The sequence below is a fragment of the Eurosta solidaginis genome, chromosome 1 (assembly GCF_040869045.1).
Source record: "Eurosta solidaginis isolate ZX-2024a chromosome 1, ASM4086904v1, whole genome shotgun sequence".
NCBI classification, from domain to species: domain Eukaryota; kingdom Metazoa; phylum Arthropoda; class Insecta; order Diptera; family Tephritidae; genus Eurosta; species Eurosta solidaginis.
In genome coordinates, this window is record NC_090319.1 from 386232109 (window position 1) to 386248800 (window position 16692).

At 38.2% G+C, this 16692-nt stretch overlaps 1 protein-coding gene and 1 non-coding gene across 2 annotated transcripts in view; both read left to right on the top strand.

The window, feature by feature from the left end:
* The window catches only part of LOC137238422 (protein Skeletor, isoforms B/C), a 204900-nt gene that overhangs the window by 52939 nt on the left and 135269 nt on the right, over positions 1 to 16692 (top strand). The gene's annotated exons all lie outside the window — the stretch shown is intronic.
* LOC137238992 (U1 spliceosomal RNA) lies at positions 14254 to 14418 on the top strand. Its single transcript, XR_010949276.1, has one exon. It is a non-coding gene; the product is annotated as a U1 spliceosomal RNA (small nuclear RNA).

The window sequence follows — 16692 nt, forward strand, 5'->3', positions numbered from 1 at the left end:
TTCGTTTACATATATAAATATTGGTTATTGGGACCGTTTACTGCCGACCCCGAGTTTTCGTCTTACAAGCCTCCCATCCGCAATTTCATGACATTATTCCAGATCGTCAATTACCTCATTGACGACAAAAGTCTGCTTCCATATTCGTTTATTGTATAGAATGACTAAAACTTTTCCATTTCCACTTAGGAAAAGGAAATATACCCTCGCACAACAGATCGCAGGCGCTTGTTTCTGGCACGTTACTTCGTATTTTAGAAAGGCAATAATGTAGTATTTTTTTACTATACTGAAAAAATTAATGCTGCAGATAAGTAAAGAAGCAACACTTAGAATTATAAGGGCGAGTATTGTCAAATGCGACTCCATTTTGTAATAATGAATTCATATGTCTGGTTTTATTGCGTCATGAGCATGGTCAAATCTCTGCCGTGGTTTGGCAAATACTCAGAGTGTATTTTTGCCATGAAAAGCGGCAGATGCCTTTCGTGGTCGGCATAAAACATAATAAGTCCCTTCCCTCCAATGTGCATACAAAAATTGATAAGTCACGCCAGTCACTTTTGTCTTTCCCACCTGGCACCAATTGGATGTTTCAATTTATCTTAGATCGCACTTCAGTTGGCACCCTGTTTCTTCTTCTATTTACTATTTTAAAAGTAAGGCTGCCAACAATGAAGTGATTGCCAAGAAGTAACGAGCTTTCTCTTTAGAATCGTCGAAGAGCTTATATGGGTCGATTTTTCTTCACGGAATTTTTCTTAGTGAAAATCTGGTCGACGGCAGATTTAATAAGATTGAAACCACATTGATAAGGTTCAATCAGGCGCCGAGCTTCAATCTATAGATCTTGAAAAAGCTTTATCTGCGATGTTTGATAAGAAGGTTGAAAGAAAGATGTGAACTCGACCGACCTTATTATGATGCATGTTATTATGATGGATGCATGTACTGTACAATCTGAAACGTCAACTTATTCGTGTTAGCCTCAATCTTAAACCGATCTTTTTTATTCCTTCAAATTACTAACGACTTTTAATAAAAATATTTTTATCCTTAAACTATAAAGGGAACAAATACACAACTACACGTACAGCAAAAAAATTAAAATTTATCACCGCAACCGATTTAACGCCTTTTTCTTGTTCCTGCCATCACGCCCGTCCGTCCATTTCACGCAATCATTTATTACAAGCTGCATTTGGACAATTGGAAAGTTAACGATAACACTTCAAATAGAAGTTGAAACCAAAAAATTCTCATTTACCATGAAATCAGAATAAAGAATGATTTGAAATATAAGAAATAGTTGTACAAGTGAATAAAATAAGAGTCGATATATATTTACATATGTATGTATTAGGGAAGGTCAAATTTATTGTTGAAAAGGCACATCCAGTTTCTGAATCTATGGGTCATACTGACTAATATTGTCCATGGGACCATAGGTCTGAAATGGATTTCAAGCCTCCCTAATTTTGTTAGAAAATGTTATATCCCAATCCGAACAGCGGCTCTCACAAATAAAATACAGGAAAATAAATGTCAAATTCGGATTCGGATTGGGATATACAATTTTCTAACAAAATTAGGGAGGCTCGAAAATTATTTTAGACCTATGGTTCCATGGACAATATTACTCAGTATGACCCATAGATTCAGAAACTGGATGTGCACCTGAAGTTTTTTTTCCCAATTTTTTCCCCATACAATTTGACCCGCCCTAGTATGTATATATGTATATGATTACTGCATTTTTATACTTAGTTGAGCAGAGCTCACAGAGTATATTAAGTTTGATTGGATAACGGTTGGTTGTACATATATAAAGGAATCGAGATAGATATAGACTTCCATATATCAAAATAATCAGGATCGAAAAAAAATTTGATTGAGCCATGTCCGTCCGTCCGTCCGTCCGCCCGTCCGTCCGTTAACACGATAACTTGAGTAAATTTTGAGGTATCTTGATGAAATTTGGTATGTAGGTTCCTGAGCACTCATCTCAGATCGCTATTTAAAATGAACGATATCGGACTATAACCACGCCCACTTTTTCGATATCGAAAATTTCGAAAAACCGAAAAATTGCGATAATTCATTACAAAAGACAGATAAAGCGACGAAACTTGGTAGATGAGTTGAACTTATGACGCAGAATAGAAAATTAGTAAAATTTTGGACAATAGGCGTTGCACCGCCCACTTTTAAAAGAAGGTAATTTAAAATTTTGCAAGCTGTAATTTGGCAGTCGTTGAAGATATCATGATGAAATTTGGCAGGAACGTTACTCCTATTACTATATGTACGCTTAATAAAAATTAGCAAAATCGGAGAAGGACCACGCCCACATTAAAAAAAAAATTTTTTTTAAGTAAAATTTTAACAAAAAATTTAATATCTTTACAGTATATAAGTAAATTATGTCAACATTCAACTCCAGTAATTATATAATGCAACAAAATACAAAAATAAAAGAAAATTTCAAAATGGGCGTGGCTCCGCCCTTTTTCATTTAATTTGTCTAGAATAGTTTTAACGCCATAAGTGGAACAAAAATTAACCAATCCTTTTGAAATTTGGTAGGGGCATAGATTTTATGACGTTAACTCTTTTCTGTGAAAATGGGTGAAATCGGTTGATGCCACGCCCAGTTTTTATACACAGTCGTCCGTCTGTCCTTCCGCATGGCCGTTAACACGATAACTTGAGCAAAAATCGACATATCTTTAATGAACTTAGTTCACGTGCTTACTTGAACTCACTTTATCTTGGTATGAAAAATGAACGAGATCCGACTATGACCACGCCCACTTTTTCGATATCGAAAATTACGAAAAATGAAAAAAATGCCATAATTCTATACCAAATACGAAAAAAGGGATGAAACATGGTAAGGTAATTGGATTGGTTTATTGACGCGAAATATAACTTTAGAAAAAACTTTGTAAAATGGTTGTGACACCTACCATATTAAGTAGAAGAAAATGAAAAAGTTCTGCAGGGCGAAATAAAAAACCCTTAAAATCTTGGCAAGTATTACATATATAAATAAATTAGCGGAATCCAACAGATGATGTTCTGGGTCACCCTGGTCCACATTTTGGTCGATATCTGGAAAACGCCTTCACATATACAACTACCACCACTCCGTTTTAAAACCCTCATTAATACCTTTAATTTGATACCCATATCGTACAAACACATTCTAGACTCACCCCTGGTCCACCTTTATGGCGATATTTCGAAACGGCGTCCACCTATAGAACTAAGGCCCACTCCCTTTTAAAATACTCATTAACACCTTTCATTTGATACCCATATCGTACAAACATATTCTAAAGTCACCCCTGGTCCACCTTTATGGCGATATCTCGAAAAGACGAACACCTACAGAACGAAGGCCCACTCCTTTTTAAAAATACTCATTAACACCTTTCATTTGACACCCATATCGTACTAACAAAGTCTAGAGTCACCCCTGGTCCACCTTTATTGCGATACCTCGAAAAGGCGTCCACCTATAGAACTAAGGCCCACTCCCTTTTAAAATACTCATTAACACCTTTCGTTTGATGCCCATATTGTACAAACGAATTCTAGAGTCACCCCTGGCCCACCTTTATGGCGATATCTCGAAACGGCGTCCACCTATGGAACTAAGGATTACTCCCTTTTAAAATACTCATTAACACCTTTCGTTTGATGCCCATATTGCACAAACAAATTCTAGAGTCACCCCTGGCCCACCTTTATGGCGATATCTCGAAACGGCGTCCACCTATGGAACTAAGGATTACTCCCTTTTAAAATATTCATTAACACCTTTCTTTTGATACCCATATTGTACAAACAAATTCTAGAGTCAACCCTGATCCACCTTTATGGCGGTTTTCCTAAATGGCGTGCACCTATAGAACTATGGCCCACTCCCTCATAAAATACTCTTTAATGCCTTTCATTTGATATACATGTCATACAAACACATTCCAGGGTTTCCCTCGGTTCATATTCCTACATGGTTATTTTCCCTTATGTTGTCTCCATAGCTCTCAACTGAGTATGGAATGTTCGGTTACACCCGAACTTAGCCTTCTTACTTGTTGTAAATAATATTGATTTCACTTGTCCAGCATCCTTTCACTTAGATACATTTGATACATACACCAATCCATACACAACTTGCTTGTTAAGCTCAAAGCAAGCCATCAACTAACCAACATAAGTACTTACTTACCGTAAGGGGTCGATAAATGTTTAGTAAGCCGCACTCACCACTCCACATTTTTGTACCATGCATCAGTTGCCACCTCATTTCATTTTCACATCGTTACGCTCTTTACGTGCTTTGACACAATCGCCAAATACACGTCGGCAGTATGCCTGTGATGGTCTATGTCTGGGTTCCAAAATATAATATAACTGTTTGGTAAATCATAAAAAAAAAAAAACATAAATGTAAGGCGCGATAACCTCCGAAGAGATCTAAGGCCGAGCTTCTCTTGCAAACTTGCGTCGTACTCCTCTTGATTTTCCCTACAAATTGGCCGGACGGGACCTACATGTTTTATGCTGACTCCGAACGGTATCTGCACGGCAGATGAGTTTTCACTGAGAGCTTTTCATGGCAGAAATACACCCGGAGCGCTTGCCAAACACTGCCGAGGGACGACCCCACTTAGAAAAATTTTCTTCTAATTGAAAACCTTATTTCTAAAATGTTGATGTTGCTTTGCCCGGGGTGTGAAGCACCCCATGGTGGCCGCCAACCTCGAAGAAAATTAAGGTATACTGATCGATACGGTACCGAAAACGATTCCACAGATTGGAATGATGTTTTTCATATAAATACATTCCAAGCAACATATTTAAACAGAGTTGCCACTCATATGAACTTCTTAAAGTTAGACGAAATAGAGAGCAAACAATGAAACCCATAGAGGAACTGCAATTAAAATATTTGTAATCAGCGTTGCCACCAAATCATAACCATATCTACTACTGTCACGAAAACGGCTTAAACGTTTTGGATAAAGGTTTGCATAAAGTTGACTTCCTACATTCTATGCTCTTTTTTGCAGGTACGGAAAATAATAATTATAATTTTTTTCGAAAAAGTCCTGGTCAAAAAATTGTCCTAGGTGAAAATGTTTCAGTTCCCAGGTACCCCTATAGCAATATCATGTCGAATCATGCATCCTTTTTATTTTTCGAACTTTTTCCATAAAAGTCCACATATAAAAGTAAAATCTGTATTTTTATATTTTGAGTCCGATAGAACTAGTTAAACTCGGACTTTTAAAAATAGAAGTCCTGAAATAAAAGTCAAATCAAGACTTTTATTTTTTAAGGCCGAAATAAAAGTCCCGCTTGATAACAAAGAAACGGCTTATCCGAAATAATTTTTTTTTTTAAATTCGGATAACTCGTTTCTTTGTTATCAAGCGGGACTTTTATTTCGGCCTTAAAAAATAAAAGTCTTGATTTAACTTTTATTTCGGGACTTTTATTTTTAAAAGTCCGAGTTTAACTAGCTAGTTCTATCGGACTCAAAAAATAAAAATCCGAAAATAATTTTTATCTTGATCCAAATATATTTAAGTCCAAAATTAATAGTTTTGCAAGGACTTATATTATAAAAGGAATAACAGTTTCAGCCCCTGCTTTTTTGGTTTGAATTTGACGAAGTCTATCCAACATGAAAGCACCGTAAAATTTCGAATTTAAACTCTAGTTAATGCTGTTATGAGGGTTAACTCTGCTACTTTGGTCATCTTATGTCATGTTATCGATGAAAGTGGCAAGGTCAAATTTAGCTCAACTCAAACTGCAGTTTAGATGGCACTGAAAAACTAGCCATAAGCCAAATAAATTTATATTGAGATATCTGCGTATAAAAGAGCTCCCCTGCAGCACTTGAGTCTCAGGAGCTTCATACCTGGTAAAGGCGGGCACAGAAAGAGCTGAGCAGGTTTGGTTGTTTCCATCCAATTACACATTGTCTGCAATCTATTTCAATCAATGAAAGTTAGAGCTTCTCATCATAACTTGGAAACACTTGCAGATCCTCGACGCTTCTCAGACCCAAATTTGCGGAACATTCATTGAGTTTCTTAGCGTTACCTTGATGGCAGAAGGAGATAATGATATAACCGGGCGGCCCACTATGAAGTAGTTAGAGAGCTAGCCAACGTATTTGTACTTATTATCCACAACAAAGGACAAGGCGTTCTCAGCTGGAATGTGAAATTCGTTACCATTAGCTTCAACAAGGATCCCAGCGCCTGGCTCAAGGCCAAAAGCTGACCAGAAACGTGTGCAGACCAACTTCGAATTGGGATTTAGCTAGTAGAGTTCTGGAAATTCAATGTTAAAGAATCTATATAGTAAAGACAATGGTGGCATGAAGTTCTTTGGCATTACAAAGATGCGAGTGTCTATATCGCAGCCTTCAAAAATATGCTTTGAGTCCCATTCAATGTCATAACACCATCCGATCCTTCGGAACCAGAAATATTGCATACAGAACTTAACATAGCGCTGTGGAAATTTGGAACGCTGAGCTATTACGCCGTTGTTTCAGAGTCTGCTTCACAAAACCAAGGACAGCAGGTAAAACCATATGATCGCTGAAGGATATAAACACGAAATTTAACCGAATACTTTTCTTTGTTTCCAAAACCCAATAAACGGGTTTCAAAACGTTCGATCGCCATGTGACTTCTATAGAAGTTTGATATATAACTCCAGGATATATAACTTCGAAAAAAATCTGAATTATGGCTCCCTTAAGTATAGGTAGCAGTTAATTCAACCTTCAGAACGTAGTGAGAGGCTTGTGCAAAGGAACCATATTCGTTATGGGTCATTAGTAGTGTGTCAATCGAAAATCACCGAAGTAATGCAGAAAGCACGCTGTCCTGGGAGGCCGTTCTTCTCGCATTGTGTTCACCACAATGCCTCCCTGCCCTACCATTGAGCTAGTCCATTTGACGAGAACATCATTAACAACGTGCCAAACAAACTTCATCTTCTATTGAAAGAATACGACCAACGAGACTCTACACAGTGGCAAGGCCTTTATTTAAATTCGGAGTTTAGCCAGTCTCGCTTTTGGGACTCGTATACTTATCCTTACCTGAATCGGATACTAGAGCGACAGCAACTGATATGGAAGCCCTAAGAAAAAAGCTCATGCAAGTGACGTTGTGAAAATATTTCTCATCGCGATCACAATTTGATCAACACCTTCTTTGATGACAAAAAGTAGCACTCCCGTTAGAGGATATTGATGACAATTTGTGATCGGTCGCACCTATTGGATGAGGGAAGCACTGCTACAAAACAACAAAAAGCAGGATACCATCCAAACCGACCCACTTGATGCTGCTATCTTCATTCGCCACTATTTTGACAGCATTGCATTTGCCATTCTCATATTTTCCCTCCCTATCTAATTTTCTGAGAAATGAGACTCTAAAATAATTGAGAGGTCTCACTAAAGGGTTGCGAATAGGAGCTGCTAAATAAACCTAACTTTGTTGTTAGTTCGTTTCTTAGAATTTTTACCAGCGTTTCACTTAACGCATTGGCTGCCAGTGATCTCCTATGGTCGAAAAAAAGTTATTCGCAAAATTACGCCGGTGAGCGCAGTAATGAAGGCTTGTCTCTATGGAGGGTAGGCAGACCTCATCTATACTATGTTCGTTGGTATCACTCTATGAGCAACCAAAGACTTTTTGAAACAGGTACACATTTATTTACCGAACGCAATTCATCTCTCTTTCCTTAACTCTTATTATAAGAAATATTACGGCGGCCGCCGTGGTGCGATGGTAGCGTGCTCCGCTTACTACACCGAAGATCTGAACCCCGGGCAAAGCAACATCAAAATTTTAAAAACAACTTGTTTCAATTAGAAGAAAATTTTCCTAAGCGGGGTCGCCCTTCAGAAGTGTTTGGCAAGCACTCCGAGTGTATTTCTGCAATGAATAGCTCTCAGTGAAAACTCATCTGCCTTGCAGATGCCGTTCGGGGTCGGCATAAAACAATAATTTTTAGGAAAATTAAAAGGAGCTCGAGGCAAATTGGAAGAGAAGCTCCGTCTTAAATCTCTTCGGAGGTTATCGCGCCTTACATTTTTTACATTTTTTAGAAGTCATTCGCGCGCCCTGAATTCCAAATGTATGGTTCGCTTCAGGTTAAAGTCATATCGTTAGCATTAACGCTTTTTGATTTTTATTGAGTCAGCTTAATTTTATTTGACTTACCCTCCACATGACTGTTGCAAGGAGATATATGGAGACGTTGCGAAACACATACGCATATATGAATGTACATATGTATATTGATATACATACACACACATACAACATATGATCTACTCATAAGGGAGGAAATAGGTTTACCGACTTTAATAAGATGATAATAAAGTTACGTTCAGCTCAATACCGAGCGCATCCTTAGACTTTAGTCCCATTGCGTTGCCAACAAAAATCGCATGGTGCAGAAACATACATGTGTGTGTGTCGTTGTATAAAAATATACTAGGAATTCAACATTCAATGCATATTTTTTTTCTTTTGTTCACACGGAAGTTATGAATTTTTTCCGGCACTTCAATTTTTCCTGCATGTCATTGCGACTTCATCATCATTTACCGCATGCGTGCCATGAATCCAACGGCCAAACGACCCAACGTCGTTTATGATGTAAATGATAAAATAAATTACTACGAGATTAGCGCAAATATAATTATCATGTCTATTTGAATGATGCTTGATAAGAAAATTAAGCAGGAGATTCATGTGAAGTTAGAAAATTGTTAGCATTTGTTTCGGATAGACCAGATTTTGGTCGGTAGAATGTTCTGAAGTAGTAACGACTAGCAAGCAACCTTCTGTTGAAAGGATTAGCAAAAATATAGTCGGTATGCTAACAGCTACTCTCTGCATACTACGCAAAGTCTCGCTTTGTTTAATAGATACCCGGTGAAATTTAATGTCAGAATGGCTGAAGCCTAAAATGTAATAAGGGAGCGGAACTTGGGATAAGGACTTTTCAACAATGCGCACTCCATCATTCTTATTTGCTTCGGCCTCATATCTAGCAAAACAGTTCACGGTACGCCAGAGCTTATCCGCATTTACTCGGATAGTCAGGCCATAACTAACCCAGTCTCAAAAATTTTGAGCTTGATCGACGAGTGCCGAAATCGCTCATCGTCGTATCGAGCTTTGTTTTCAAAAAAATTATTTTTCAGGGTCCCTTTGTGAATATGACTCACAGTATACCTGGAAACTGAACCTAAGTAGGAAGTCCATTAAACTGACCAAATTGCACCAGTTGAGGAATATTTCTCCAGTTGTTGTTGTTGTATTAAGGATAAAGACACTCCCTGAAGGCTTTGGGGAGTGTTATCGATGTTGATGGTCCTTTGCCGGATATAGATCCGTTACGTTCCGGTAACAAAGTACCATTAAGGTACTAGCCCGACCATCTCTGGAACGATTTATATGACCACATTAAACCTTCTAGGCCATATCTCCCTCCCCACCCCCTATTTCCATGAGGAACTTGGGGTGGCAAGAGCCTCGGCTGTTAATGAAACAGGATTTGCCACGGATAGGTTGGAGAAGCTATATATTGCGCTGGTAACCCCTTGAGAGGGTTGCGCTACACAACCACTTGAATCAATTTGGTATTTTAGTCGCCTCTTGCGACAGGCATACCTACCGCGAGTATATTATAAGCCCCCTAACACGCTGGGGGCAATATTTCGCCTCTCTCTGCTAAGCGCAAGCTCTAGGTTGACCCGAGTTTACTAAATAAGCTGATGCCCGGTATAAACTGGCATGCATATATGAGATGTCAAGATAATCTTGGACCGAACGAGGCTTTTAATTTATCGTTACCTCTCTCATGAGTGATAGAGATTGTGGTATAAAGGGGGAAGGGTAAAGTAATTGTTGAGCACTTCCTTTAAGATGGCTTACCCAAGCCAAATCAACTATGGAATGCCTCAACTGGTAATGCCTGGACTATTAACGGAGTTAGACTATCTGTTGAAATCGAGGGCATTTTGCGCTACATAATACGAATAAAATTATTTAGGCTCTTGCATATGTCAAGAAAGAACGACTCAAACTCATACTTTTGGGACCACAGACGGTGTGCTTTGCTGAAGTTCCAACGATGTACTTAACGTTCCACCTCAATTTTATGATGAACTCTTGAAGGGAGGTAATGAAGAGGTGGTAAACTTCATGCATGAGCTTGAATATAAGCCGTCAGGGTTGCAAAGGATGCCTGCTAGCTGTTTACGACAAACGTGGGTCGCACGATCAGATTTCCTTTTTTACGTGATATTTGAGGATGTTTTTGAAATTTGATAAACCGTTCGGCCGCCAGCTTATTCAAGTACGTACAACATCAGCTACTAATTACAATGGCGGATCAACCAACGGTGCAGGACCTACACTTGCCGACCAATGACGTACTTGACTAGAACGATTTCAAGTAAACATTGCCATACAATAAAGGGGCTGTTATTATTGTGAAGTGCTTTGACCTTGATGGGAGATGGACTCTAGGAGCTTTATAAAGTATCTCCAGCGGAAGAAGATGTCCTTCCTTTTGAATTAATTTAACCCATTTGTAAAGTGTACCAAATGCCCCATGAAATCTGCACACGTGGATAGACATTTAAACAGATAAAACTAGGTCAATGACTTCATTATTTCTCATCCCTTTTGGTTCGAATGCTCCCTTTCTACTTCCTTTATATTTTTCTTCCCTATATTTTCCTTTATCTCTTTAAATCTTATTTTTTTTGTGTACTTATTGAGAGCTCAATGACTTTTTTCATACAATTTACTCTTCATTAAGATTAATATCACAACGAAAGTAATCAACTTGCGCGTATTTGTATTACGAGGGCTCATCCGAAAGTTTCTAGAACTATGGAACCAGCAATTTGAAGACAGTGTAATTATTGTTTCTATACTTTCTATGAAATCTGTATTCATTTCAGGAGGTAGAGGGAACCCTTCGTGGTAGAAGGAATCAATAAGTGACATAAAATCGTTCAGTAGGCGGCACTCCCATAGGATCAAAAGGAATAACCTATATTCTGAATGGAGCTCCTTAATGTACGGCTAGATATATTAAAATCTGAAGTTAGGAAAGCCAGCGGACCTCCTGGATGAACTTCTGCAAAAACATGAGAAGGTGTAATGAATCCGCTAGTTATGAGAACGAGTAGGTCGCGGGGGTGTTCTTTCTTTTCTGTCATTTTTCAGGCCTGAAGGGGTAGGAACTGCCATGTGAGAGTTTATGCTAATGCCCTGGCAATCCGTGTCAGGTGGGAATTTCTGAATACAGTGACGTTTTACAGGGGTTACAGGTGGCTAAATGACGGGGTTCTGTGCGCAAAGAGGTTTAAGAGTTTCGAATTTCGACCACTTTAAGTTGGAAAAGTACAGCTGGTGCAGTCTGACAAGGTTAAATACTTGGGATAATTCTTGACAGCAAGGTGATATGAAAACTTCGTATGAAAGACAAAGCCAGAAAGGTTTGTTATATATGGCAATGCAGTGTACTGAATTGACCTGAGCATCAAAAACTACGTTAGCTATATGGAAGATGATAGGGTCATACAAATTCATAGGAATCATACAAATTCATCCCAAGCTCCTCAAGGAAAGAGGGTATTGGCTGACCTAGAGGGTTGAACGTGGTCATGTGAACCGTTTCTTGCGATGTTCGGGGTAGTACCTTTATTAGACTGGGTCGATTTATTAACCGATATATCGCTATCGATTTTTCGATAGGATTTGGGCTCGGGAAAAAAAGTTCCACTACGTATACCCAAAAAAATAATTTTCGAGCCTGCGAAATTTCATTTTTTTTTTTTACTTTTTTTCGACTTTGATTTATAAGGTTTTTTTCATCTAATATATAAAATTCTTCTGTCACGGTTTTAGAGGCTTAACTCCTCCGAAACGGCTTAACCGATTCTCATGAAATTTTGTGAGCATATTGGGTAGGTCTGAGAATCGGCCAACGTCTACCTTTTTTTCGCTACGTGCCTAGGGTCTTGAGATCAAAACGTGGACCCGGGTACCCCTAGAATGTGTTTATACAATATGGATATCAAATGAAAGCTGTTGATGAGTGCTATATTACAGGATAATTTTCATACAACTGGGAAGCTAGAATCTCGAGATATAGCTCAAAACGTGGACCCGGGTACTCCTAGAATGTGTGTATTATGGATATCAAATGAAAGCTGTTGCTGAGAGCTTTAAAGTTCATTGTGATATTCGATTTAATCGCATCAACCTGGCAAAACTGATAAATATGCATGCGAAGCCGAAATAAAGACAAAAATTAATAATACCCACATACCTATTTACATACGTCCTATTCGATTTGCCTGAAATTTCGTATATAAATTTGCCTATATTAGTATTTACGATGCTTTTTTCCGGGAAGTAGACCAGAGACGGACTGGGAATGGGATTAGGACTAGGACTGGGACTGAGACAGATACTCGGAGTGGGACTGGGACTGAGACTCGGAATGGGACTGGAACAAAATACATAATACCACCCTCTGGGACTGGCAATAAGAGATGGAGAAGAAGGAGAAAAACATGAGAGAAGAGAAAAGAGAGGAGACTGAGAAAGAGATAGAATGAGACGAAGATGGAGATGAAGCGAAAAATAAGGAAGGAGGAGTGAATAAAAAGACTAGGAAAAAGTGTAGAGGGGTAGGGCAGAGTTAGACGGAAAAAAGTTTATTAAAATATATGCAGATGGGCCAAATTTAGGGCAGAACAACGTCTGCCGGGTCTGCTAGTGACCTAATAAAAAATGTTCATTTGATTGTAAAATTAGCATGTATACCCTCTCCGACCCAAAAATATCCGCTAAAATCGTTGTCGATAACAGATTTTTGAAAAAAAAAAATATGTTACAATCAAATGCAAATTTTTTAGTAGGTCATGAAAAAACCTTAAAAATCAAAGTCGAAGGAAAGTCAAAAAAATGAAATTTCGCAGGCTCGAAAATTATTTTTTTGGGTATACGTAGTGGAACTTTTTTCCTGAGCCCAAATCCTATCGAAAAATCGATGGCGCGATATCGGTTACCTTTCGTCCATACATATCGACCCACCCTAACCTTTATAGTGCTATTTTACGGAACGTACCGCATAATTCCGCAAAGCATGATCAACATCGATAACATCCAGTAATTTTATATTTAGGTGTACAGCATTTGCGCGGACCAGGCGTGCATATCTTCGTCACGGCTTAACCGATTATCCGTAGGATATATCCATTATCGATGTCTGCCTTTCCCGTAAATAGATTATTCCACTCAGCTATTCGCTAAGTACATAATTAGAAGCCCGTGTCTAACTTAGCTGGCATGTCAAACGCAGATTTCATCTAAGAATTTCGAAGTTGTAAGTGGAAAAGTGAATAAAATACCCCTCGTATATCGTTATGTATATAAAGACACATGCACAAAATAAAGAAGGATAAGTGCATGAGATGGGATGATAGGAAGCATAGACTTGAGTAAAATAAACCTTTCTGGTTTTACCAAAACAATTGGTACTGAATTGAAACTGAAAGCTCTAAATAAGATTAAGGGATTAAAAACGAAACCGGAAAGGTGAAAGTCGCCTGAGAGCCTTTAAGAGAGATTTGCCAATAACTTTTGGGAACATAAATGGACTTTCAAGGCAATAAATTATATCTGCAAGCTTGTACTTCTATAGGTGCATGCTAAGAACATCAAAGTTGGTGGCCATAGAAGCCTTAATTATTTTCTTCTTCCTTAATTTGTCACAAAACAACGAAACGATTGCCTTAATGTGGTGTACGAAGACAAAAAGCAAAATTGAAATTCTACAAGTAAAGATATAAACAAAGCACATACACACATACATATATGGCAATTTATTCTCTACCCGGTAAGTATAGTCGAAATACGTATATACCTGCATATGCACTAACCTTTTTCACTTCAATATTCAACAATGACTTTTCGCGCCCAAAAATATTAAAATTTCATTGGTATTATGTGTGTGTGTGTTATACTACTTTCACACGCGCAGATATCCTAGTGATCCTGTTTATACATTTTTCGTTTAACACATTTGCTTAAAGAATATTTCTTCTGAAATTCTCAAACACTTTATGCTTTCCATGTCTTAAGTACTTCGATTTGAATGGCAAAAAGCATACTTACCTGGCGTAGAGGCTATCCGTGATCATTAAGGCGGTTCCTCCGGAGCGAGACCTGATCATTGCACTTCGATTGGATTGACCTCTGCGATTATTCCTAATGTGAATAACTCGTGCGTGTAATTTTTGGTAGCCGGGAATGGCGTTCGCGCCGTCCCGACATTATGAATGCATTGAAAGTTTGTATGTATTGAGAAACAGATACGCTTGGCAGATGCAGTTGTCGAGGTCCGCCAATAATTTTTTAGTTCTTTGTGTAATTGAAACTATATGCACTGTGCTAAAAATTTAGTAGTGGCATTGAAAATTTACTGCACTGTCTTCAACTATAACTACTTATAGTTATATAGGGATGAAATGATAATGCATAGTAAATACAAGGGGTTATCGATACTTTTGGTCCAATACCAAGCAAATTTGTACCGCGTACTTGTAGATCTCGGAGAAAAGTGTTGTATCGAAACATGAATTATCGAAAAATGTACAATGCAAACTTTTTTCTGCGCCCAATTCATAGTTGTAATATACCTTCGGAGAGATTTGGGTCAAGCTTCTCTTCAAATTTGCGTCGTACTAGAAGTAAAAGAACTTTCGGTAGCTTGCTATGGTGGAAATGCACTTGGAGTTCTTGTAAAACCCTTTGTTCATTTTTGCAAAAGACCTTTTAGTGTGGTACGCGAACACGGCGGTCGCCCATTGTTCATATTTGGCTATATTATGCTTATATAAGCCACTGTAGGGCGCTCAGAGGCTTAAAAACACCATATCTTCCTATAAATAGAAAACGAAATGTATGTTTTATGATCTTCCAAATTTTTCAGTCGGTCTTGACGAAATTTTCACAGTACGTCAGAGTCTATTTGGCTCAAACTGTATATTTACATATCTGTAGAAGGCAGTGCCATGTCCCATATTAGGAAAATTTCAAATTCGCTATATCTCGCAATTGTTCCAAGCAGGTATTCCATACACGGTATAGAGATTCCATACATGTATGTATGTATGGGAAAATTGAGGTGGGCGAGTAAATGGATGAGGGTTGGAATGGGAAAAAGATTAAGAATTTAGACGAGGATATGATGGAAAGCGGGAATGTGAGACCACTCTTTAAATGTAGGCAGGAAATGCTTGCGGAGGACGCTGCTATATTTTACACATATACATAATTCTGTTGTTATGCTACCGTCAGCGGCGAGGTCTTAAACTAACCTTTTGACTTGCTTGGAGTTTGGCACGTTGGCACGATGCTACTTCCAAGTACAGGTATATATACTTTCATAGTATTGTTTCATCCCCAAGTATATCTACAAGATTTTAGGCACGAGCCCACTTTTTAGTCCAAACACTGGCGTTGTTGTTGTATTAACGATAAACACACTCCCCGAAGGCTTTGGTTAGTGTTATCGATGTTGATGGTCCTTTACAGGATATAGATCCGTTACGTTCCGGTAACAAAGCACCATTAAGGTACTAACCCGACCATCTCGGGAACGATTTATATGACCACATTAAACCTTCTAGGCAATACGATCCTCCCCACCCCCTAGTTCCACGAAGAAGAGCCTCGCCTACTAAATATGCGTATGATACACTCATATTTGTAACAGAATTTCCCTCGTGTAGGTGAGTTTGACAATTGGGTTGCGGAAGTTTTGAAGCTATACAGCTTTGTATTGCGCTTATCAACCACTCTTAAGGGAGGTAAACTTTTAGGCGCACATGCACTTACCTTACTTCATTCCTACTTATATTCATATGTAAACAATGCAGAATTTAATTACAGATACAATTTTTAGAATTCAATTTTTTTCCAATCTACTGCCATCTTATCACTTTTTTTGTCTTCCCCTTACTTGGTAACCTTCCTTTACGTTCAATTAATCGCATTATGAGCTTATGATATTCGCTAATAATCCCAGTGCAGACAATATAATCTCAAATAATTTACCGGTAACCATGGTTATGTCGTTATCCTTCAACATACATATGTACATAGCCATTGTGCTACTACAATAACAAAGCAGTTCACGGTGATAGCGGTAACTTTACAATGAAAGTTGCAATACAACCCTTCTACAGCTTCGCTTTCTTTTATGATTTCACAATTGTTATCATACACACATACATATGTGCATACGGACTTCTGTTCTCGCTAAGCAGTTTAATATTAACATACATACATACATGCATACATACATTCACATGCACGTCAGTCACGCAACCACTTGTGAATATTCAATAGACTTTAAGGCCACGGTTGTCATAGCTATTTTTTCTTCGGACCCCAATTGAATACGAAAAAGGAGTAAAATTGACAAGAATATTTATTAGTGTAGATACAGGAGAGGGAGCTCTCATTGAGTTAGGAGAGGTAGGTGGGTGTGGACTTGTTCTCTCTTAGTGTTCCTGATAGGTTCAAACCCAAACAAAAAATA